A 24599-nucleotide genomic window follows, 5' to 3' on the forward strand; every position below is an offset into this window, starting at 1 on the left:
ATAGTACTTTTTTAAACAGCAGCTCTAGGAAACTAATACAATGACAAACAATATTTCCACTCTTTCTCCAATCCTGAAATAATTAATTGCACTCCATAAGGCTTTGTTTTTCCCTTCAATCTTAGAACAAAAGATTATTGATGTCTTTCGTGTATACCAAGCACTTTGCTAGATGTTGAGAGGACAACAGAGACCAAGACAGACAAAGATGTTGATTTTATAAAATCTACTGGGAAGACAGACACAAAAAACAAGGAAACAAATATAAGGACACATTATAATAAAGATTAACAGCAAAGTAGAAATGGAATTTCAAGTGGAAAACTTGTGGTGGCCAACACCTAAGGAGGTGACTCGTAAACCACTGGAGAGCTTCCCTTCAGGGAAAACAGCAGGCACCAGGGTTCTGAGTGAGGAAGTGCTTAGCTCCTTGTGAGAAATGACAGAAGCCCAGACTGAGTTGGTTAATTTTATTAAATGAGGATGGAGAGATAAGCAATGGCCAGGACCTACAGGGCTTTCTTACTGTTTTTTAATCACTTTAGTTCCTATGAATTGGATGGGGATGGTGGTGTCTGGAGGGGAAGTATGAGAAGCAGATAAAAGTTTGTGGCAGCAGTTCAGGAGCGATAACAGTTTCTTGGATGAGGGTGATGGCAATAGCAATGGATAGATGTAGATAGATTTTTAGATATACATTGGAGTAGAATCAGCAGGAGTTGCTGATAGACCAGCAAATACCATTATCACACACTAATGCCTTATACTTAATTCAATTGCTTATATTTCTATCTACCCTATTAGACTGTATGGTTTTGATAGCAGGGATTATCAGAATCATTCTTTTAAATTTCTAACACTTAGCATAAAGCTCAGTAATCAGTTGTTGAAATACATATGTGTGCACACACATACATGTTTGCGCATATATATATATCTTACTTTGCATCATACAGTTTTTGTTTCTAAGATCCACGTAAGACAGATGCATAATCATAAAACTGAGAAGAGATGATCCAGTTAGCTCTGGGTTGACAGTAGCTGTATGCTGAAATAAATGTGTTCAGGTTCTAAATGAGTAACTCTTACATTCACAAGCAATAATCACCTGAAATGAGACCATTTTATTTTTGGGGAAGAGAGGGAGGTCAAATGTGTCTGATATTAGAAACATTAGTCATTGCTCAAGTACTTTCCATTTCCCACAAGTGATGGTTTGCATTAAGTAGACTTTAATTCAGCCTCTTTGGGTGGTCTCTTTTAAGAGGGGCTCCTCATGTTCGTTCATCCTGTTGGTATTCTCTTCTCATTAAAGCAGAGTACGTGTTGCAGGGTCGATGTTAATAGAATCTGCAATGAGATCTTAGCTGGAGAGCACAAAACCATATTAATTGATCTTTCCTCTTACACAGTGTGTAGATGATCTCTAATGATCAGGAATGGTTAAGACCATGATGCTCTTGCATACATTCTACATGAGGCCTTAGAATACAGGTTTTTGCTGTGGTTCCTCATAAGCCAGAAAGATGGGCAAAGCCTTAAAATGTGGGAGAATGAATCACTGAGTACAGAATTGTTTAGAGGTCTTTTCCTGGGTTTAATTATTTCATTTAAGGAAGAAGTCACAGTGTCAGCTCACAGTCCAGATCTAGTCTGTTTTCTAAAAAATACTTGAATAATAACAATAGAATATTTGAAAATGTAAGAGATCATCTAAAAAATCCTGGATCGGTATTTCTTTTGAAATTAAAGAATGGGATCTCTAACAATGTTAGACCTGTGTGCGTTCTGCATGGGAGCTGAGAAAAGTCTCCTTTTGTAAGGGTGTGCTGCCTGATTACTACAGCGCCCCCAGGTCCACTTCACTCGTTTCCATCTTTTGCTTGGTACTTGTGAGCTTTTGTGTTTGCAACCCCTGGGCTAGGGTCACTGTACCCATTAGGAGGTACTGAAGCGTGGAAAATACTCTAGGAAACCCAGGATTATGGGTGAAAGACAGCGGGCCCTGCAAACATCCTGAGCCAGAACACAGGGCATCAAGGTTTTCAACTTCCCCAAAAGCATGCTTCTCATTTTTCTCAGCTGTTTCCAGCTGGGAAGCTGTGTGTACCTCTCTCTAGAGATGCCACATAAGAAGCTAAGTTGTGTGCAGTTCAGTTTACACTGCAACTGAAACTTGACTTCTAGCTTCTTGTTGACAATGTGTTCATACAGGCAAAAAGCTTTCCTTAACACATTTTGTGATACAATTCAGAAACATTAAAAAATAAGTGTTTATCCACTTTTTATAGATTCTGGAGTTTGTATGTTTTCTGAATAGGTAAAATAGTCTCGTATCAAAACGAGAATTTTGATGAGAAAATTTTCCAAGGGAATCCCTCTACTTAAAACTTTCAGGGCCTTCCCTGACCAGATATTTAAATAAATTCAACGCTGAGTAATTTGAGAAAATGTATTCCAGGGTCAATATAGAAGATTTTATTATAAAAGATTAGCACCCTTTAATTGAAATCTCCTAAGGAATTCAAAGTGCTTTATGGATCACATCTCATTTCCACACCATCCAACAAACTAAATGATCTCTAGTTTAAATGATTCTCGGAGTGAAAGTTAAGAATTATCCTCACAGCTATATAAAGACTACTTTTATGAGGCTAAAATTATGTAAATAATGATTTAAGTAATATTTTAAATTAGAGCATATTTTCTCTGGAGGATGGCAGATGCCCATTTCTCACCTTCCCCATCTTTTCTCATGTTTTCCAGTGTGGAAAATGAAGCAGACAGATAAACTGGCAGATACACAGACAGTCAGGCGGAGAGAAAGTGACCGTGAACAATAAATGATTAGATAGATAGGTAGGTAGATAGAGAACAAAGTGAGGAAAAAGAGGAACAGAGGGGGAGTTGGGGGGAGAGATGTTATCAGAGGAACCAGATAAAACTAAGGTTTTCTCTAGACTTTCCAAAATGCAGTCAAGAAGAAATAAGAAATGCAGGCCAACAAGCTCCATCCTTCCTATGTCCTGCTCTCACAGCAGGTTTTGAATACTAGTTTTCTGGGTTGTCAAGTTTCAATTCCACTCTCCTAATAAAGCAGAGTGATTAAATGGATATATTTAAGGCATTAAAGACCTCTTAATCCTCCCCGCCTATATTATTTAGACAGAACTATTAATAAGGAACAGAATTAACTAATTTTGGTTTTATTCCTACCCTGCCCTGATTAAATCTCAATCTGTGCCAGTTAGGTCAGTTACTTAAAACCAGATGTGAAGGCTTTCAAACTTGAGATTTGTCCTTCATGGGGCAGATATATCAGACCTGGCTTTCATAGAAAAGTTCAATTTATCCAGATAAGCTTTCTTTAGTCATACAGGAGGACTGTTTTTCAGTCAAAGATAAAAAAGTAGCTGCCATCTCTTACATGGATCTCCAGATGATTAATGCTTGAAACTAATAAAACCCAAATGATAGGTTCCATCTTTATACATCTCCATGAAAGAAACTGCTCAGTCCACACACTGATCACTCAGCCTGTGTGATCATACACATGGTGGGATATCACTGACAGCCGCAGACACATCACAAGGAGCCAATTTGCCTGGTGGATGGTACCCTAGGCTGGGCATGGCACTAGGGGTTTCCTGAGTTAAATGAGCAGCACTCCCAGAGAGCCAAGTCATGTGACTCACTGCTCCACTGCAGTCAGGGAACTGAGAGGGAACCATTTGCTCTTGAGAGGAGCACCCCCGTTCTCCATCTGGTTCCTGTGCAAATAAGTTGTTGTGAGTTAAGCATCAGAAAGAAGAGGATTCTTGATAAACAAGCAAATAAGCAGACAGCATCCCAATAATTTAGAAACCATATACAGGTCACAAGCCATATCCCAAGCTGTGGGGTGAATTGTGTCTTAGAACTCAGAATTGTATGTATTTTAGAAAGTATTAAAGAGTCTATGCTGTATATGATATATCTCCCCACCAGGGCCTGAAGCAATACTCTGTGATCAAACACGCCAGCATTTCTGCAGCAAAATATGTGAATACACACTAAGTAGATTACACAAACAATACACATTTTGGGGAATGCTTTAAGACTGTCAGATTACGTCTGCTTTTACCTAGAGAAAAGAATTTGTGTTGGGTGTTTTTTGTTTGTTTGTTTGTTTGTTTTTAATTTTGTGCTTTTTCTGAAATGGGGTCTTGCTCTGTCACCCAGGCTGGAGTGCAGTAGTGTGATCATAGCACATTGTAGTCTCGAACTCCTAGACTCAAGCAATCCTCCTGCCTGGGCCTCCTAAGTAGCTAGGACTAAAGGCATGTGCCATGCCCTGTGTTTTTTCTGTTTTTGTTTTTTGTGGTAGAGATGAAGTCTCACTATGTTGTCCAGACTGGTCTCAGACTTTTGGCCTCAAGCTATCCTCTTGCCTCAGCCTGTGAAAGTGCTGGGATTACAGGCGTAAGCCACTGTGTGCAGCCTAGATTTTGGAAATGAGCATAAAAGATTGTGGGCCTGCACTCTGCTTCAACTTAAAGCAGTTTTAAAATAAAGATGCTGCAAACTCTACTTTTGGCACTCTTCTTGCTGCTTTATTTTTGCGATATCCTCCCAAATCTACTATGTCACCCTGGAAGAGTCCTGAGTTGTGCTGCATATTAATGCATTGCATTCACGAATTCATTCATTCAATAAACATGGCTGACTTATTAGACATGTACTATCTGCTGGCATTACATTAGGGACAGATAGTGACTCAGCTATTCTGTCGAGTTGTTCACTGGAGTCTAAGGCCATGGATTCCCAAATTCTAGACTTCAGAGTTTACCAAGGCTATTGAAACTACAACGAAGAAACTTTTGTTTTTACACCTTATACGCAAAGGAATTTGATGGTGAACTCTATTCTTAGATTAGCATTTCCAAGTCATCTAACAAAATGCCACCACTTAACAAGTTTATGTGAAATTTGATTTTGGGCAGCAAGTAATACTTGAGAAAATATTTGTTTTTAAATTGTTTTATTTTCTTTTCCATTTAATGATTTTTATTGAGACATAGGTTGTCTGACCATTGCTGATTTCCTTTCTAGGAACAAGTTTTTATTATAAAACATCAAAGCATTAATCCGAATAATCCAAAGGTTATTCATCATCTGACCAAATGAAAATCATAGGAAAGACTTATTATTCCACATGAGTTAGAACTTGGTTCAATTTGAAAATGGAAAAATTACTATCTTAGATAGATGTAAGCTGACACACTGGAACTAATGATTCCTGTTTAAGGGTCTGTGTTGTTTTGTTTTTATTCTACTACAGCACATCCAATATTCCATTTTGGTAGATTTGTTGTATTTCACCCTTAAGTAATACAGTGGTCATCCAAAGGATTTCAAGCAGCCTTCCAGATTTGAAATTCTTCCAGTTTGATAAAAACAAGTCAGAGGATAACTTAATAGGAAATTCAGGAGATGTGATCATAACACAGTATCATGTCAAAAGAGGGGAAAAAAACCTAGTAGGGATGTATTTGGTGTTAAAATGAAGAATACAAAAATTATGGCTCTGAACTTATAGGAAATCAATCTTGTATTTTTTAGCTTTTTGCCAATGCCATGTCTGGAACAAAGTTTTCAGCCATGACGAAGTATTATTTACATCTTCATCAACTTTTGTTTCTTATGCCAGCAGACTATGGGGAAATGCAACCTATGAGCTACAAGCAGACAATCTAGGTTTACCTTGAAAAAATTTGATACATAAAAATGTTAATTTTTACCTTTCTTACAAACCTTATTGCCAGGGGATGAATAAGTGAAAAGCTTTCAGTCAGTTGCCGAAGCATATATTTATATATACAAATTTTTTCAAGGTAAACCTAGATTGTACTTTTTTCAAGGTAAACCTAGATCGTAAACCTAGATTTTATATATATATATTATATATTATATATTATTATATATTTATTATATACTATATATTATATATACTTATATATGAAGTATATTTATATATATGTATATATACACATATATATAACTACAACAATCTGACATGTTATACACTGTGGGGAAATAGGCAAAAAATTATGCATGCTAAAACAGAATCTTGTTACTGTATGAAATATTAAAACTGAATGTGATTAAACTCTACCAACCATATAGATCTGAATGCAAGAATCATGAGATGTTAGTGGCACAAATTTGTAGAGCAGCCCGCTAACTACAATCCAAACACTAGGTTTGTGGGTTATTTATCTACATAGGAATGTTAACCTCCCACAGGAACTCATAATGGAAAATTCACAGTCCTTAGAGCTAAAAACCTTCACCAATACCTGAATACAAAATATTTATTAAAACAGAGCCTTACTTTTAAGAGATAATTCTGCTTGTTCAGATTATTCCCATATCTTAAACTTTATTTTGGGTATCCTTTTCCAAACGTTAGAACTTTTAAAAATTGTGCACTCAAAAATTTCGTCTGCTTTAAATGTGATTTATTTACTATTTTTAATATTAGTCATCTAGTGCAAGGTTAGTGAATGATAAGCATAAACTCACCTTTATGTTGTGTTGGCAGCCTTGTTGACTACATTTGTATAGCTCATTTAAGATATTTCATAAAATATGCACTGATACTTCCTCACTAAAAGAACCTGATCAGTCCCATATCCCTGTGTCCCGCCTTCAGAACATAGTAACAATATTGTATATTATTTCAAAATTAGTCATCTGACAGAAAGATATGGTTTTATAAAAACAATAAGATGTGTGATTACTGATTTCAAAATGAAAAAACTAAAGAATATGTCTAGAATCCAATTCTTAAAGCTTGTAAGCCTCAAATTGCAATTTTGTGGCATATTAAGAGAAGGAAAAAACAATATAAATCCACATTTTTTATCTTATTTTAGTCCTGGAATAGACCAGTTCTTCCTAGAAATGAAATCTGCTCAGGAGTATGATCAAAGGTCACTGTACTCTTTGGGCCCTGTTCTATATTGCTGCCTTCAGTGAGATCCTTGGCCGTGACCAAAATGGCCCCGGCAATTTTCTTACCAAAGTCATCCTTTTCTACCTCATAATGGTTGTAATTTGTACATGTTTGGAAAGTGAACAGAAGACATGAAATTGAAATGAACTGAAATTATGATTGACCCTCTAATTCTAGTTCAGTAAAATACCTTGTGAAAATTAGATAAATAATTCAACCAAAAATGTGGTTTTGTTATGTCAGGAACTAAAAAGCCAAAATAGAATGAAAAACAGAATTTAGCCTTCCAACTTTGGGGTTCAACACTGCTGTGAATTTCAGAACCATAAGCCAACACTCTGATATTTATTGCGGGACCAAAGGACAGATATTCCTGTTTGTGTATTTCACTTTTTCTAGCCTCTTTTCTAACTATTCCACCCTGATGTCTCTTAAAAGTATGTATTGTTTTGTACACCCAAGATGATGTCTGAACTGCTTTTCCTTAAGCAGTATTGACATCCAGTGGAGACTCACATAATTACAGGTGTGTCAAAATCCCTAAGGAATATAGCCCAGAATGGATGCCTGGTTTGAGGTAGTTATCACAATTCAGTAACAAAGATAATTTTTCCTCATGCACACAACTGAAATAGAATGAAACAAACAATAATTGAACAGTAGCAAATGTGAAGGAGAAAACGTTTCTGAACTGAGGTTGGGAAGAGTTCTTAGGTGTAACACCAAGTTGAACATCAAAATTAAAACTTTTTCTCTACCCAACACAGAGTCAAGAGAATAAAAGGATAAACCATAGGTTGGGAGAAAATATTTGCAAATCATGTGTATGACAAAAGACTCATGTCCAAAATACATAAAGAATTCTCAAAACTCAATGGTGGACATCTGCTTCAACCCAAATAAATTAACAGGGTCTGTTAATGACCCTGGCCCGTTTATTTAACAGGGTCAAATAAATTAACAGGTAAAATATATGAAACAATAGTTTTTGAGATACTGGAATTAGATAATAAGGGCAGTGATCATTGAGAGAGGTGAAACTGTAATATCAGCTCACTGCCTTGAGAGGGTTTACAGCATGCAGTACAAGGAGGGAGAACACAGGGAGACCTCAGAGAGCTCCCAGTGCTGAGGGAAAGAAGCTGAGAATCTGGGGAGGTGAAGGTGGCTACATTTCAGAAGTCGCAGATAAGAAGAGAATCTGTCTTATTCTTATTCTTCATTGTATGCCAGCCACACACAGAAGGACTGGCACATACTACATTCTTGAAAGCTATTGGATGGATGGATAGACAGATGGCTGGATCAATAGATGAGTGCTAGGGAAAATGGTCCCCAAGTGGGAGCAAGTTCTGAAGGAAAGATTTATGAATGAAATAAAGGAAGTATTCCTCCATTCTTAGAAAGATTAGTTGGTGTTTACTAACCACAAAACGTCTTATCTAACTTCTCGTCGGCCTATGACTTGTTTTAATGTGTATTCAGTGGCTATCCATCATATGCTGTGTACCAAATCTGTTGATGTAATTTTAAATTTCGTTGTAAAATAGAACTTAGATGGGGCACTGTGGAATGAAAATCAGGCCCTGACTTTGGAAGACTTTTTTCTGAAGTCCAAGAGTTGCTGATTCAAGGTTCTGTTTGTATTTCTTATAAGTCCCTGAGGTTGTCTCCTGTGCTGATTGAGGGTGGGGCTAGACAGCAATTTTTTTGGCCCAGTAAAGCACATTCTGTTGAAAGCTTCCTTGACCCTTATCTTAATACTTCTTCTCTAACATATTAGCTTTTCCAAAGTTCCCTGAAAAATATGTTTCATTTAAATGTCTAGTCTTTAAATGGCACCAGTGCTAGAAATTTAATACCAAAGTTTTCTAGTTATATCTTTAAAAGATTATTATTTTATGCCTTTGGAAAGTCCAAAGTGATCTAATAGTTTTATTCTACTTCCTTTTGCTTCCATAAGTTGCTTGGGCAACTGATACTTCTAATAGCCATCTTCTGCAAACAGTCTAGATCTGTGAATGCTAGATGTCTCAAATTAATTCCAGTCTGTTCTAGGAGTGGTTGTAGGGGAAGTATATTTGTAGCATATTACACACAGCAATAGGAATTTATGTTTTGTACTCATACTTCTTCTGTGACTTACAAAGACATATACCTTTGAGTAAAATTTGAGAATTGACAGAAAATGGTGGAGTGAATCAAAACTCCTAAGAATTCTTTCCCTCTTTTTATTAAAACACCTGTCCAATCATCCAAAGGAAGGAAACGATTCAGCAATTTCCAAAATAAATGTAAGTGGGCACATTCCTATCTGTGGTCAGTGGGATTGAGGCAACCCTGATAGCCAACCTGAGCTATAGACATCGTCTCAAGAAGGACTTCTGCCAGAAACCACATGGCCCTGTCCCAGGTCCTCCAGTATAAACTTCAGCAACAGGCAGGATTTCTCGTTTAACCCAGCTTCTCCTCTTGTCTACATTGCCCAGTACATTTAGTAATTTCCTATAGTGTCTCAGATTCAAGACTCAACCCCCTTTTTTCCATTCCAAAGCCACTTAGTTTTCTGTCTCAGTGTTTTATACCAGGTCTCTGCCTCTGTCTTTACACTACCGTTTTGTTTGCATTTTGTCCTTGGATCTTGACTCCGTTTTCATCACTCAATGTTAACTTCCTATCTTACTTTTTATCACACTCTTAAACCCACAGGTCAATCAAGTCAATCTAGACTCATTTTACGCTGTTCCTGGAACCTCGGCCCCTAGCATCCCAGACACATGAAATTATGAGTAGTGCAAGCACACTGAGAAAATAGCCCACAACAAAAGAAAAAAGAAAACTGCAGAAAATAAACCCCAAAAGGAAATGCTCAAGTAAGAACTATTAACTATCCTTAACAAGATGAAAAAAAAGAAACGGCAAGTATAGACCAGGTTGAATTTGAGAAGTACACAGGTTGAAGGCAGTGGCACTAAAAAGCCTAGAAGTCCTGTGAGGAATCATATTAGTGAAATCACAGGTAGATTCCAGGAACATAATGGAGGATGCATGATAAGAGACATTAATGTAAGAGAAGATGGCAGATGTGGAAAGTAGAACATAAACTAGAAATTAATATCCATTTCTGAAGGAAAATACAGAACAAACATATTAGGACAGATAGCCAACAGTATAATTTAAAAAAGATTTTTACAGATTTAAAACAAAACCATAAACTGCCTCTTTCCTAGTTATGAATGGCTTTGTATAGCACAGGAAATAGGTGGTCAAACAACAGGAAATGTAGGTCCTCCATTCTGGCCATCTTCTATCCTCTTTTCAACTGCAAAACACTATTCGTATTAGACACTGGAGAAAATGATGAATATAGTTCTTGTCCTTAGACTAGTGATAATCAGAAAACAGACAAACCAATAAATGGAATCCATTGCACTCCATACAGTAATAGACACATAATTCTAGGAGTTTTAAATTATTTTTACAGTTGGCAAGAACACCAATCAATCAGGATGGAAGTTGGCCATAGGGCTGGCCTTGGGTCCTGAAGTCTTCCAGCTGTACTGGCACTGCCTCTTTCATTGCTGGATCATGGGACAGTCCAGAGAGTAATGAGGTGGGGCCAAGGTAGCTAGCGTATTGGGACACTTTGGAGGCTCTGAGTAATCGTTGCTATCCAGCCTTCATGGAAGTATTTTAATGTTTTAACCACTGACATGGCCCTTCAGCAGTCTTGTGAAATCTGCATATATCATGTGGGCTCCTGTCTGTTGCATTCATCATAACCCCCATTTAGTTTATCAACTGAAGGCAACAAAGTTGCTCCCAAGCTGGCTAAATTCAAGATATGCAACTAGGAAGTTGATTTCCCCCTTTGCCATTCCCCGTTTACCACTTACTCTACCCTTCCCTTCTAACCTTCAGCAGACTTAATTCTCTTAGTATTTCCCAAAGTCTATTATTCGTATGATTTGTAACACACATAATGAGGTTAGATCAACAAATAAGTTTTAAACAATTAATAGCTATGTATATGAAACTAGCAAATCAACTCCTAATTTTGCGGATGTTATTTCTTAGAACAAGACTATTTTTTAATGTATATATTTTAAATCCCAGTATCATAGATGTGTTAGAGAAAAGCAAAAATCTAGAAAATATTAAATGAAGGACAAGATCTGGGGAGTACTGCCCTATCTTAACTGAGATGATTTTCTTCATTCATCTAACATTTTTCTATACTGTGTCTCCTTGTCATGGGTAAAGAATCTATTTTCCCCTCCTTTCTACTCTTCTAGGTCTCTTTCCCCTTCTTCAGCTCAAGACCTACCTCTTTTTAGAAATAACTGTATTTATTTCCGTATTTATAGCACTAGGCAGCTTCTGAAAAACCAGTGATAGAAACTCAACTTGAACTATCTGAAGAAAAAGAAGAGAATTTACTGTCTTAAATATCTAAACCACAGAGAGTGGATCCAACTTCAGGAATGACTGGATCCAGGGGCTAGAGTATTGTCAGAACTGACACTGTGTTGTCTGATTACTGTCCTCATTCTTCCTTATAGCAGACCAAGTTTTTTCATATCACAGTCCAGGGTCGCAACTTTGTAATGTAGATAATGGTTAAACATTTTCCAATAAACCTACTTAGAAAAACTCTAGGGAAGGAATCTGAACAGAACTAAGTCACAAATTCGATGGAAATACATATTTGGAGTGGAAGGAAAGCATTTCTTCAAAAGAAAACTTACAAGAATGGGGGGATAAAAATGTAAAAATATCAACTATAAAGAATAAAGAGTGTCATGTCATTTTTTGTCAATTTTTGATGTTTTAAATATTTGTCTCATATTAGGGAACCTCAGGTTTCTGAAGGGCAAAAAATTCTGTAAGAGCATGTACAAAGGTGCTCCTCTTACCATATAAAGGTATCTTAAGATTTTACGGATGTGGAGATGCTTGAAGGATGAGTAATATTTTGCTACTAATATGAGCAGTAGGTAACAATCCAGACAAAGGAAACAATACATGAAAGTCAAGAGATAAAATAGCAAAGTCCGAGAGAAAACAGTACTTAGCAGTGTGCTGGCTTATTTCTTCTCTGTCATTCCCAACAGACTTGTAGTGACTAGCACAAAAACAGAGTGTGTCACATTGACCAAAAGCAATAGAAAAATGACCAGGGAGCTGTATTAATCAGGGTAGACTAACTGCTATAGGAAGTAACCTGAAGATCTCTGAAGCTTAATGCAATACAAAATTTGCCTTGTGTCACTGTCCAATGAGTAGGAAGGGTGACAGAAGTCTCTGCTCCATGTAGTTATACAGGGACCCAGGCTCCTACTAACCCATGGTCTTGACGTTATCTATTAATAGAACAATGGCTCTTAAATACTAGTGTGTTTCAGAACTACCTAGAGGGCATGTTAATACACATACTCCTGGGCTGCAAAGCTTATAGCTTGCAGTGAACACCAAGAATGAGTTCTCAGACAATTCCAGCTGAGCGGGGAGGGGGACAGATGTTCTGAGCGCATGCCACCCCAAAATCCCTCCTCCAAGTATTTATTGAAAGGGCTTGTTAAACTACAAACATCCACTAGATGGCTTTTTGAGGTCAGGTTGTGAGACACCTACGGCCTTGTAAAAGCACTCAAACCGCATTCTCAGGAGGCTGTTTTCAGCGTTCCTTATCACACACTCCACACCTTGTCCTGTTTTCAGGGTCAAGGAGTTAACATGCCCATTCACAAATAACATATACACAGTGCCTCAGTATTTTTCCATGCCCAGACCTCAAATGCCAGGTACATAAGCTTGAATATGTTGCCGTGCACCTGCCACACTGAGCCCCACCTCCGGAGTTCCTGATTTGGTAGGTCTGGGGTGGGACCCAAGACCTGTATTTTGAACAAGTTCCCAAGTGATGCTGATGCTGAACTGGTCTAGAGACCACATTTTGGGAACCACTACGCTAAAGCCTTTAGGAATTGCCCTTTTAGCACTCAGTTGGTGAATGGGGGAGAAGACAGTATTTAGAGAAAGCACACTTGCCTTAGCTCAGAAGTGGCAAATATCACTTCTGTCCCTCACATTCATAATGGAACTAGTTAGCCAGCCCTACCTAGATACAGAAACTCTGGAAACGTGTTCTACCAATGTGTCAGAGAAAGGAAGAAGACATGATTTCTTTTTTTTTTTTGGACATTAACAGTTAATATTACAGAGTATAACAGAACTAAAAACTTAAAAGAAAACATGAAATTCCCTCCTGTGAACAAAAGTGATGATTTGGTCACTGAACTATGAGCAGATTGAAAAATACATTCATTTTTTAGAGTTAGATTTCAGATAATATTTTGATGTTGTCATTCAGCTATTTTGTTCTTTCATTTAAGAAAATACAAAGATTTAGAATTATTCTGGACGGGTTTGTAAGTTTGCTCACAAGCATACCTTCAAACTTTAGTTTGCCTCATATCCTAGTTTTCTTTTTGGAGTGGAGTTAGACTGTGTCAAATCCTTTGTGGAAGTAGATAGATTGTAAGTTATATATATAAAAAAAACTCTACTTACATTTAAATAAAAATTGTTTTCCATTGGGAGGGTGAATTAGTAAACTTCATTTCAGTTTGGGGCTCACAATCCAGGTAATGTTTTTGCTAAAGTTATCCTTGCCTTTTGCTAACTTAATAATAATTTGAGAGGTTAAAATAGCTTCCCTTTGCTTATTATACAAATGAGCTGTTACGTATTATGTGTATGAATATGGTACTCATCTGGTGCCTAATTCATAATGCAGAATAAATAATGTGGCAGTTACCTCCCAAGTTGCAAGTTGTCTTCACCTGCAGATTAATTCTTCCAGCTGCCATTTGCTTGCTGAATTTTCTTTCAAATACAAAAGAACAGTAATTATGTCCTATTTTTAATTATGCATCCAATCTCAAGGGAAGAAAGGAATCTGATTGTTTCCATACAAACTGAAATATTTTATCCTCGCTCTTGGACTTGCCATTGCTTTGACTTGCCATTGCACTGCAGTTAAATAAATGGTTTGTACTCGGCTCATTTGAATTTTCGACTCTTCTGGGATTGCAATTCCTTTGAATGACAATGTAGAATTACAAAGATTTTTAGCAATAGACATTTTGATGTCTCTAATTCATTATTCCTTGCAGAGAGACTTTGTCAGAAGCTACAAATTGTGGGGCTTGTTAAATTTTATGAACACGCAGTTAAAAAACCCTGGAAAACTTTGATCAAATTTCAGGCTCTCAAGATATATTCAGCTTCTACGAACAATTTAACGTTATATTAAATTAGTAGAAACTTATTGTTAAGAGTTTTTTGAGGTTTAGTCTTTACTCACCTAATACAAGAGTGAATAAAGATTAAACCTCAGTAAAGCTAATGCAGTGGTTTAACAGAAGCCACTTCCATAATGAGATTATAAACTAGAAAAATCAACAGATAATTTGGAATCCACTACTCATGCAAATATCTAGCCCTACATGTCTGTTTCCTAGTATCAAGTACTCGGCAACTGGCATGTGAAAGGCAGCCTGGTGTCATGAAAAGGGGCTTTGATATCAAAAGACTCCAGGTACAAGTACGCTTTCAGCAACTTTCTAGTTGTGGCCTTGCATTGTTAATTTAATTCTTCTAAATTTCTGCTTCATTATCTGGAAAATGGGAATAAGACTGTGAGAAAGGCAATCATCTTCACTGCATAAGGCTGTGAAGATGGCTTGTGAAGATCTGTGTGGAAGCATGTTGTGAAAGTATCTCTTACAGCTGAAAATCTGGGTTGCTGTTTCACTGACTCAGTGCTGAGCCTAAGACAAACATTACAAAGTATGTGCTGTATGGTCCCTGTATTAGTCCATTCTCACACTGCCATAAAGAAATACCCAAGACTGGGTAATTTATAAAGAAAAAAGGTTTAATCGACTCACGGGTCTGCATGGCTGGGGTGTCATCCGCAAACTTAAAGTTAGGGTGAAGGCAAAGCAGAAGCAGACACCTTTATCACAAGGCAGCAGGAAGGAGAAGTGCTGAGTGAAGTGGAAAAAAAAAAAAAAAAACCCTTATAAGATCATCAGATCTCGTGAGAACTCACTATCATGAGACCAGCATGGGGGAACTGCCCCCATGATTCAATTACCTCCACCTGGTTCCTCCCTCAATCTCTGGGGATTACGGGGCTTACAATTCAAGATGAGATTTGGATGGGGACACAAAGTCTAACCGTATTAGTACCCTTGCCTGAGTCCTGCTTCCTCAGCCAACTGTCCCCTAATGCCCTGTTTGCCCAGCCTCACCCATCTGTGCTGCTTCTGTACTTCACTCAAGCGATGCTCTACTTGAAGGCTTTGTCTCAACTATGCTGTCTTTTGGAAACAGATGTACAGATGGATGCTCACAGCCATGACCATTTGAACTGGCAGTGGCTTTCAAAACTTTGAAATCATTTTGTATGGATGATACTTTTTTCAGTTCTTCACCTATATGCAGGCCGGTCCTGAATATTAAATATCTCCTCTATCAGTTTTGCAGGTGCCATTTCAACCTTGCAGCCGAACGTATCCCAAACTTTGATATAAAGTAGTGTTCTTGCTTTGAATTTTCTGTCTAGATGATCTTGAACAAGTCACCTCGCTTTCCTGAATCCAGTTTATGTATCTATAGATAAGGAAAACATTTCCTTAAGACTGTTTTTGGAAGGATTTAATAAGGCAATAAGTACAGTAGCTAAGAATTATTGAGCAGTTATTACATGCTAGGAATTGTTCTATGCACTTTTTACGTAATCACTCAATTCATCCTCACAATAACCCTACGATGTAAGTAAGATTATTATCCCCATTTATAGATGACGTCTGAGGAGAGTAAGTTATTTGTTCCAAATCATACAACCAGTAATTGCTGGAACTGAGACTTGAATCCAGACCACCTGGCTCCAGAGCCCACGTGTTTGTCATACACATCAGGTACTCAGTTAATTGAAGCTATAATTATCCACAGCAGAGAAAATCACAAATTTACTCACACAACATGACTTAGACAAGGAAATGCTAGTGTAGTAAAAGGAACGTAGAACAAAATAATTTAGATTTGAATGTTAGTTTGTATATGTGAACCCAAAATATCTGAGACAGGTCTCAACCAACTTAGAAAGTTTATTTTGCCAAGGATAAGGATGCACCCACGACACAGCCTCAGAAGGTCTTGACAGCATGTGCCCAGGGTGGTCGGAGTACAGTTTGCTTTTATACGTTTTAGAAAGACATGAGACAGCAATCAATATATGTAAGATGCACACTGATTCGGTCTGGAAAAGCAGGACAACTCAAAGGGTGGAGGGTGGAGTTCCAGGTCATAGGTAGATAAGAGACAGAAGGTTGCACTCTTTTAAGTTCTTGAGCAGGCTTTCACTGAATATACACAATTTAGTCTGGCTCAGCGAATCTGCATTTTTACATAAACAATAGGGCAGAGGAAGCAATCAAATATGCATTTATCTCAGGTGAGCAGAGGGATTACTTTCTGTCCCGCACCTGTGCAGATCAGTGATCAGTTTACATTGCCAGGGTGAAATTCAAGAGAACTGTTTTAGGGTAAAGATCTTGAGGCCTACAGGGAATTTCCTTGTAGGCAAATTGTGAGGGCTTTCTGTAGCTTTATCTTTGTAGCTATCTTATTTAGGAATAAAATGGGAGGCAGGTTTGCCTGACATAGTTCCCAGCTTGACTTTTCTCTTGGCTTAGTGATTTTGAGGTCCCCGAGATTTATTTTCCTTTCACACTCTTAGACCAGTGAAACAGCCTTTGCAAAAAATTATAACTGAGATTTCGTTTCTTTTTGCATTTGTTACTAACTGTGTGATCTTTGACAAACCACTTAATTGCTCCTAGATTGTTTCCTCCTATGGGCAACAAGAATACTGATGACTAAATTGCAATGTTGTCTGAAAAACGAATGACATACTTTCTTAAGAACGCCTGACCTATCAAAGCTGGATAAATATGGGAAGTTTTTTTTTTTTTTTTAAGAGAACATTATTTCTGTTTCCTAATCTCTTTTTGTGCTTCTTTGTAGCAAATGTACTCCATCTCCTTCCACACTGGGACCCCAAACACTCATGGAGGAGGAAATTCTTGACCAAAAATACTTGACAAAAAGTACTGACTTTTTTTTTGTTTGTTTTTTGTTTTTTTTGAGATGAGGTCTCATTTTGTCACCCAGGCTGGAGTGCAGTGGTATGATCTTGGCTCATTGCAACCTCTACCTCCCAGGCTCAAGCAATCCTCCCACCTCAGCCCCAAGTAGCTAGGATCACAGGTGTGCACCACCACAAAAATATAAACATGCCTTGTTTATATTTTTGGTAAAGACAGAGTTTTGCCATGTTGCCCAGGCTGGTCTTGAACTCCTGAGCTCAAATGATCCACCTGCTGTGGCTTCCCAAAGTGTTGGAATTATAGGCTCAAGCCATGCCTAGCCTACATGTTCTTTTATTCCCTTCTAAAGTTTATGAAGAGAGAGATTGGTTAATCTAAAACAATGGCTTTGTAATAGTGGAAGTTCAAGTAACTGTTTTGGTCACATAGGTGAGCTATTTAAGGCCAAAGGAATTTTCTCAATGTGCCTGAAATCACAAATCATACCATGTAGGTCACCCCTGAGGCAGAGGTTGTAAACTGGCCTAACCAGTACTGTTTGCAACACAGTGCTTTAAAAAAAACAATGAATATAAATCACTAGAGGTTAAATAGAGGCTCAAATGTCTCAGTAACTTAAATCCCTTCAACTTGGCCCCCATCAGAGACAGGTGAATTTGCCACTCTTGTAGATTAGCACTTTTAGAACTTTGGGGAAAGTTTCAGTTGCTTAAATGAGCCACAAAGGATTGAACACCATGTGCTGTTTTTATTCATTCAGTTCTGTACTTTAAGAGAAAAAACCTTAGAATTTACTGTCAAAGGAAAAATAACAAACCCTTTTGGATCTTAACCTCTAGTCAGTTTCAGCCCACTCAAAACCTCCCTAAAGTGATTAGATATGTTGCATAGCACTGATTTATAGGGCAACAATATTTAATTAGGCTGTAACTATAGAACCTACACCAGAGATCCACAGTCAATGAAAACAATAGTAACAGGTTTATACTCATGAGATAATCCAGATGACTTTCATCTCCATTAAAACCTACCTTGGCTTGCAAACAGCTGTGTAAAAATAATCCCTTGAATGGATTTCCACAGTAGTATTTGCTTAAACAGCTGCCCACAGAATTGATGAGTGTAAGACTGAATTGATAGGCAGGCATTTGAGGATTAAGACTAGGATATGAACATTTCCCAAACCAAGTGAACCTCTAGAATGTTAGACAGGACTATTTTAAGAGACAATGCGTGTAAGTTACTATAGGGAACTTGACCTCGCAGGCATTAACTGTCATACCTGTGACCACTGTTGTTTATTTAGTATCATTAGCAAAGCAGTTGACTCTACAAAGCATAAAACACTAATAAAGTCTGTACTTCAGCATGAGACATACTTTCATATTTTGTGTTAATCTGAGTTTTTCCAAGGGAAGTTAAAGGGCCTTAGTCCAAGAGAAGAGACTAAGGGTAAGTGCTCTGGAGCAAATGTACCATCTAACTTTCTCTGGTGCTTATATGGAAAGTTAGTGACTCAGGCCCACCCACAACACTTGTAGAGCACAGAGCGAAAGTATAGATGGAGGTCTTCACATCATATGCCAAGTATTTAACATGTACTTTCAATATATAAAATTTACACTTTTGCTACCTTGACATAAAAACCTTCAAAATGATCTGGAAAATAGGGTTTGCATTTAGAATTCTCAGATCTCTCCAAGTTCCAAGCTCTATGTTAGAACACGGCCTCCTTCCTGGGGTGCATGACCTTGCATCTCTCTTACACTGTGAGGGGCCACACCCCAGCATGCATGTAACACCCCAATAAGCATGTTCAAGCTTTATCCACAGCCCTGAAAACAGCCACCTTTTGGCCAAATCTTAGCCCAGGGGACCACACACTGGCAGTGTGGCAGCATAGACCATCCTCAGAAGGACGGACCAGACAAGAGGTCCATACAAGGCTGAACACTGGCTCGGAATAATTTGGGTAAGGAATTCTGGGGTTGTCCTATCTGGAGTACAATCTAGAAAGGCTAGGGACCACTAACTCTGAGTGGCACATTCCCTTGACTACTTTGAAGGTAAGAGCACAGCCCAAGGAGGGCAAGAGCAGGACCCTCTAATGAGGGACTGTCTAATGTGAGGGAAACCCTCTAAAATTGAGGACTCAAGGTAGGAGTCTCTTTTGCCTCTTCTGCCTAGGTCTAAGAGCAAAACTGGTTCTATCTAGAATGAAATCACAGTACTTTATCCATACTTTTATCTTTAGCGCTCAGTATTGGAAATATGCACTGGATAATGTCATAATTCTGGTCAGTCCAGAGAATTCACAGAAGCCTGGGTGGTTTTAAGCTATTCTAAAAATTTGATTTGGTCAGCACCTGAGCTATTTTTCAAGGCTTCTAACTCCCATGGATGATACTAGGCTAAATGACACTCCAAGGGGTGTGCCAGGCAATAAATGTCCCAACAGCTCTTTGTCTCAACCCAGCACTTCAACCCGTATTCCATTTGGAGTAAACACTTGACTTGGACGTTTCAAGTTCTGGGTCAGAAGCAGCCTGACCTCTCAGAGTGTAAGTTACACTTCCTGTCAGGATTTTTTTCCCCTTATTAACAAACCAAGAGGTTAACTAATTACATAATTTGTATGCATTGTTTCAGTTTTTCATTTTTTCACATATACTTTTCCAGAGCCAAGCAATACTTAATTATTTTCTTCCTCAGAGTCTGAAATACAGTGCCTTTCATAAAATATGCTATTATAAAGGATTAGCTGAGTTTCTCTTAAATGATGAAAGAAAATATATTACATTTATCTAGTCTTCTTTTAAAAGCATTGCAATTATCTTCATTTTAATTTTTTTTTTGTAACAGAAGTTGGAGGTTTTCAATTTAATCTCCTCATTTCACATGGTGGAAACTGAAGTCCAGAGAGATCAGGAAACCTATACAATGTCACACAGCATAATTCATGGTAGAACTGATTCCATTCCAGAGTCCTGTGTGCTTTGCTAACCACAATCAATCACAGCTTTCATTACATCACACAACTCTACTTTAGAGGGGAGAAAAGAGAGGGACTAGGGAAATTAGGGATTTGGGGATCCCTGGATAACCTGGGTGAGAAGGCCATGGGTCTTGTGTTTTTTGCCATCTTACTATTTTTTCTTTTCATCTGGGCCTCCTAAGATGGAGCTTGCTGAGGATGGAGGGGAAGGGATATCATTGGTTCTGTTTAGACACTTTAAAAAACTAAAAAAAAAAATAAAATAAAATCACTAGCCAATGACTGAGAAGCGAGTGCAGGTAATAATTTATAACTAAATGAGATTGCTTGTTGCATAAAAAATCAAAATTCACTACTTATAGAAACTATTTCTAATGTCTTAACTGTGTGATTTCAGTGTTACAGAACCTGAGAGAGAAGAAAAGTTTCAGGAAGATGATGACAGTCAGTAAGATGAAATGATGAAGTAAATGCAAACACGATACAGACTGAGGCCATTGGCTTTGAATATCGAGACACCACTGGAATGCTCTGAGAAGTTAACTTTCATTGCAAAGAGATTAAGAATTAGAATGCAGCAGGAAAACGAATTAACATCTGGTAAGAAAAGAAACCAAAGAGTAAAGACCTGTAGTTCTGCAACACAGGTGCTCATCAGAAAAACCTGGTAACTTTTTCAAATATAAACCCCTGGACCCACCCCCTGGAAAATCTGCTTAAGTATATCTGGGCAGAAATGGGAAATTTACATTTTTATTCAACATTTCAGATGATTCTGTTGGCTCTTTAAAAATTATGGCCTATGTGTAACAGGATGAAGAAATAATTATTTGCTAACTACGGTATAGACAGTAGAACGTTTTCAACAGAGGGAAAGAAGCAGTGAGTAATGAGGAAGAAAATAAGACAGAAAGAAATAGATGGGAAGTGGTGGTCAAGAGCCGAAGTTCTCGGGCAGGGGTCCCCAACTCCTGCTGTCCTGTGTTGTCTGGTACCAGTCACTGGTCTGTTAGGAACCAAGTCACACAGCAGGAAGTGAGCTGCGGGCTAGTGAGCATTCCTGCCTGAGCTCCGCCTCCTGTCAGATCAGCAGCAGCATTAGGTTCTCACAGGAGCATGAACCCTATCGTGAACTGTGCATGCAGTTCCTCATGAGAGTTCCGTGGTCCTTATGAGAATCTAACTAATGCCTGATGATCTGAGGTGGAACAGTTTCATCCTGAGATCATCCTCCCTCCCCTGTCTGTTGAAAAACTGTCTTCCACGAAACCAGCCCCTGGTGCCAAAAGGATTGGGGACTGCTATTCTAGAAGACATGAAAGGGTGCTATCTAAAGTATAGGTGGAAGAAATAGCATTTGGAAAGGATAGTGGAGATTTCTTCCTTTGAAAACATGTAATAAGGAACTTGAGGATAAAGGTTCCATTATATTTTGAGGCAACAATCTGGTAGATGGCTTGGATCTTAGAAGCAGATTAAGTGATGATCTACCAAGGAGAATAGTGGTTCAGCTGGAGTCTGGAGGAATGTGGAGTGGTTCCTCAGAATGCCCCGCTGGAGCCACTCCAGCCAATATGAGATAAATGAAAAATAATGTTTAAAAACTGTGTTTGAGTTTTATGGTGAGAAAATAATTGTGCATTAGATGGGCTTTAAATGTTGAACGTAGATTTTAAAAGAGTAAAACAGAAAAGATTCACAGGTGACTTAAAGTCTAGTAGTAGCCCTAACTTATAGTTTAGTACATCTTTATAAACGACTTCTTGTAGGCTCTTCTTGTTTTACTCTTCTATGTATCCATCCTTCCACCAATATTTGCACTGAAGGTTTCCTCTGCCGGAAGCATTCAAATCCCACCCCCAACTTCAGTTAGGTTCTTGCCAAATGTCACCTTGTCACAGGAATCTTCCTTGACCACCTATATTAAATAGGACTTACTCTTCTATCTTTCTTAGTCTGCTTTTTGTATACAGGCTTATTCCTGATATATTATACATTTTTTATTGTGTTTCCACACCCTAACTAAAATGTAAGCTGCAAGGAAGCTGAAGCTGATTTGTTTTGTTCTTTGCAAAAACCTCAATGCATATAGGAGCACCCAGCACATAGTAGATGCCCAAAATATATTTGTTAGATAAATTTAAAAATTGTTGCTACTATTGCCAGAGCCTAGTCCAGACACTTCTGCATAATTAGCCCTCAGCAAAACTTGATCAATGTATTGATGAATTAAATGAATAATTGTGGCAGCCAGCTGTCAAGATGACCCACAGTGTAAACCCTTGTGTAGCCCCCTCCAACAACAAATAGGGCTGATTTGAGCAACCAATAGAATATTGTGGAAATGATGACATATGACTTTTGAGACAAGGTCTTAAAAGACACTGGGGCTTCCACCTCAGTTTCTTCATCATTTGATCTAACCTCTGGGAGAAGTGAATTGCCATATATTAAGGATTCTCGGTCTTAGGGAACGGTCTGTAGAATGAGGACCATAAATCTGTCAACAACCAGCACCAGCATGCCAGCCCTGTGAACCAATTTAGAAGTGGATCATTCTGCTCTAGTCAAACCTCTAGATAACCATAGCCCTAGCCAACATCTTGACTAAAAGATCTAGTTATTTCCGGAGGCAGAATTACTAGCTATGGAGTCCCCAAAATTCTAAACCTCATAACTGTATGAGATAACATTTATCATTGCTTACGCCAGTAAGTTTTGGGATAGTTTGCTGTATAGCAATGGACAATTAATAACAGTACCTTAGAGCCAATTTTCAAAATTTTGTCCCTTTTGTTTTATGTCAGGGACAGATCTATCATTTATGAGATGTATAGTTTTCCCTAAAACCAAATAAAACCAGCAGGCTGATTTTGAGAACAATGATTTCAATAGATCTTGAAGTGTCTTCCTTGCCCTATCACTGACAAGATTGCTGGCCACATGAAAACCTAGCATGCATTTATAACACAAATTATTCACAAAATGATCATTTAAAGATTCTTAATACCCAGATTCTATTAATAATCCAACCCACAATCCTAGGAGTCTTAATCAAAGGATTACCAAAATTCCATTACTTTGTGCATTTAACTTTTTTGTTTTTGCCAAAGGGAAAGAGAAAAACATTGTCTTTGCCAAAGGGAAAGAGAAAAACAGTAACAACCAAACACCTTATTTTACAATTTACTGTTCCTTTTATGGATGACTATGCTCATTTTCTCCACAGATAAGAATGTGTGTATTTCTTTGTTTGAGAAAAGAAGCCGCCTTGAAGGATCTATTTAAAATTTGACTCAGTGATTAGTTACTGTCAGGCAATGTGGGCAGACCTTTAAGTGAAGTCCTGGCAAGTGTGACTCTTGAAAGCTAAGGAAATGAAGAATATTGTTAAAATTCTGACACTTGGAACTTCATCTAACAGTCATACGTTTTTGACATGAGGTGGGAGAAATCACTGGGGTGAGTGACACGTGGAAGGGATAAGCAGGAGGCATGAATTCTTAAGGGCACTTGTGAATAATATTATTATGCCTGAGATAACCACAACGGAGCTGAAAATTATAGAATCACAAAGTCATAAATAATTAGATTAAAGGGAACTTCTTGGATTATAATTCAATTTTCTGTCTCTTCAAAGGAAAGAGTCACATGACTATCGAGTGTTTTGTTTTGTGCAATTAGAAAAGGAATATCCTGGCTTTCCTTTCTAGGGCCACCTACTTCCTAGTCACAAGAAACTGAAAACCAGCTAAAAAAAATAAAAATAAAAACGACGACACTGTTTTACACTGATTTGAGAAAGGCAGAGATGGGACAGTGTGAAGTGATGCAAAGATGAGGAGAGGAAGTACAGCAATGTGACTGCATTTCAGTTGCTGTGTACCTGGGAGAGGCAGATGACACAGCAGGCACAGGGCAGTGCAAGAAAGCTAGAGAGGAGAAGAAGGGCCAGTTGAGGCTGATTTTGGATGAGTGGCCAAGGAGTTGCATTTTCTTTCTACGTGCAATTGAGTCATTAGAAGTTTCAAAGCAATTTTTAAACTGTAATTGCTAAATTGACTTCAATTGACACAGATAACATCCTTTTGCTACAGTGTTAAAATAGAGACTGTACTGAGGTTTGAACCTACCAGTTCCCTTAGGCTCACTCTCCAAATTTTGTTTTGTAGATAATCTAAGATTTATGTATCTAGCCCAGAAGGGATCAGGGCTTTTCCTTTGATAAAAAAGAGTTGGAAATAGAGCCACATGTTTCTCAGAGGGGGTTTTCCGATTTTAAACACAGTAAAATCCGAAGTGGCCAGTCACAGAAAGTTGTATCTAGTCTACCTGAATTACAGATCAGGTGAAAAGCAGGGGAGAAAAAGTCTCTGTTCTGTTTAAAAAAAAAAAAAGCCAACTCAGCCTTTGCTTCTTGTGGCAC

Source organism: Macaca thibetana, chromosome 11 (assembly GCF_024542745.1).
Source record: "Macaca thibetana thibetana isolate TM-01 chromosome 11, ASM2454274v1, whole genome shotgun sequence".
In the NCBI taxonomy this organism is placed as follows: domain Eukaryota; kingdom Metazoa; phylum Chordata; class Mammalia; order Primates; family Cercopithecidae; genus Macaca; species Macaca thibetana.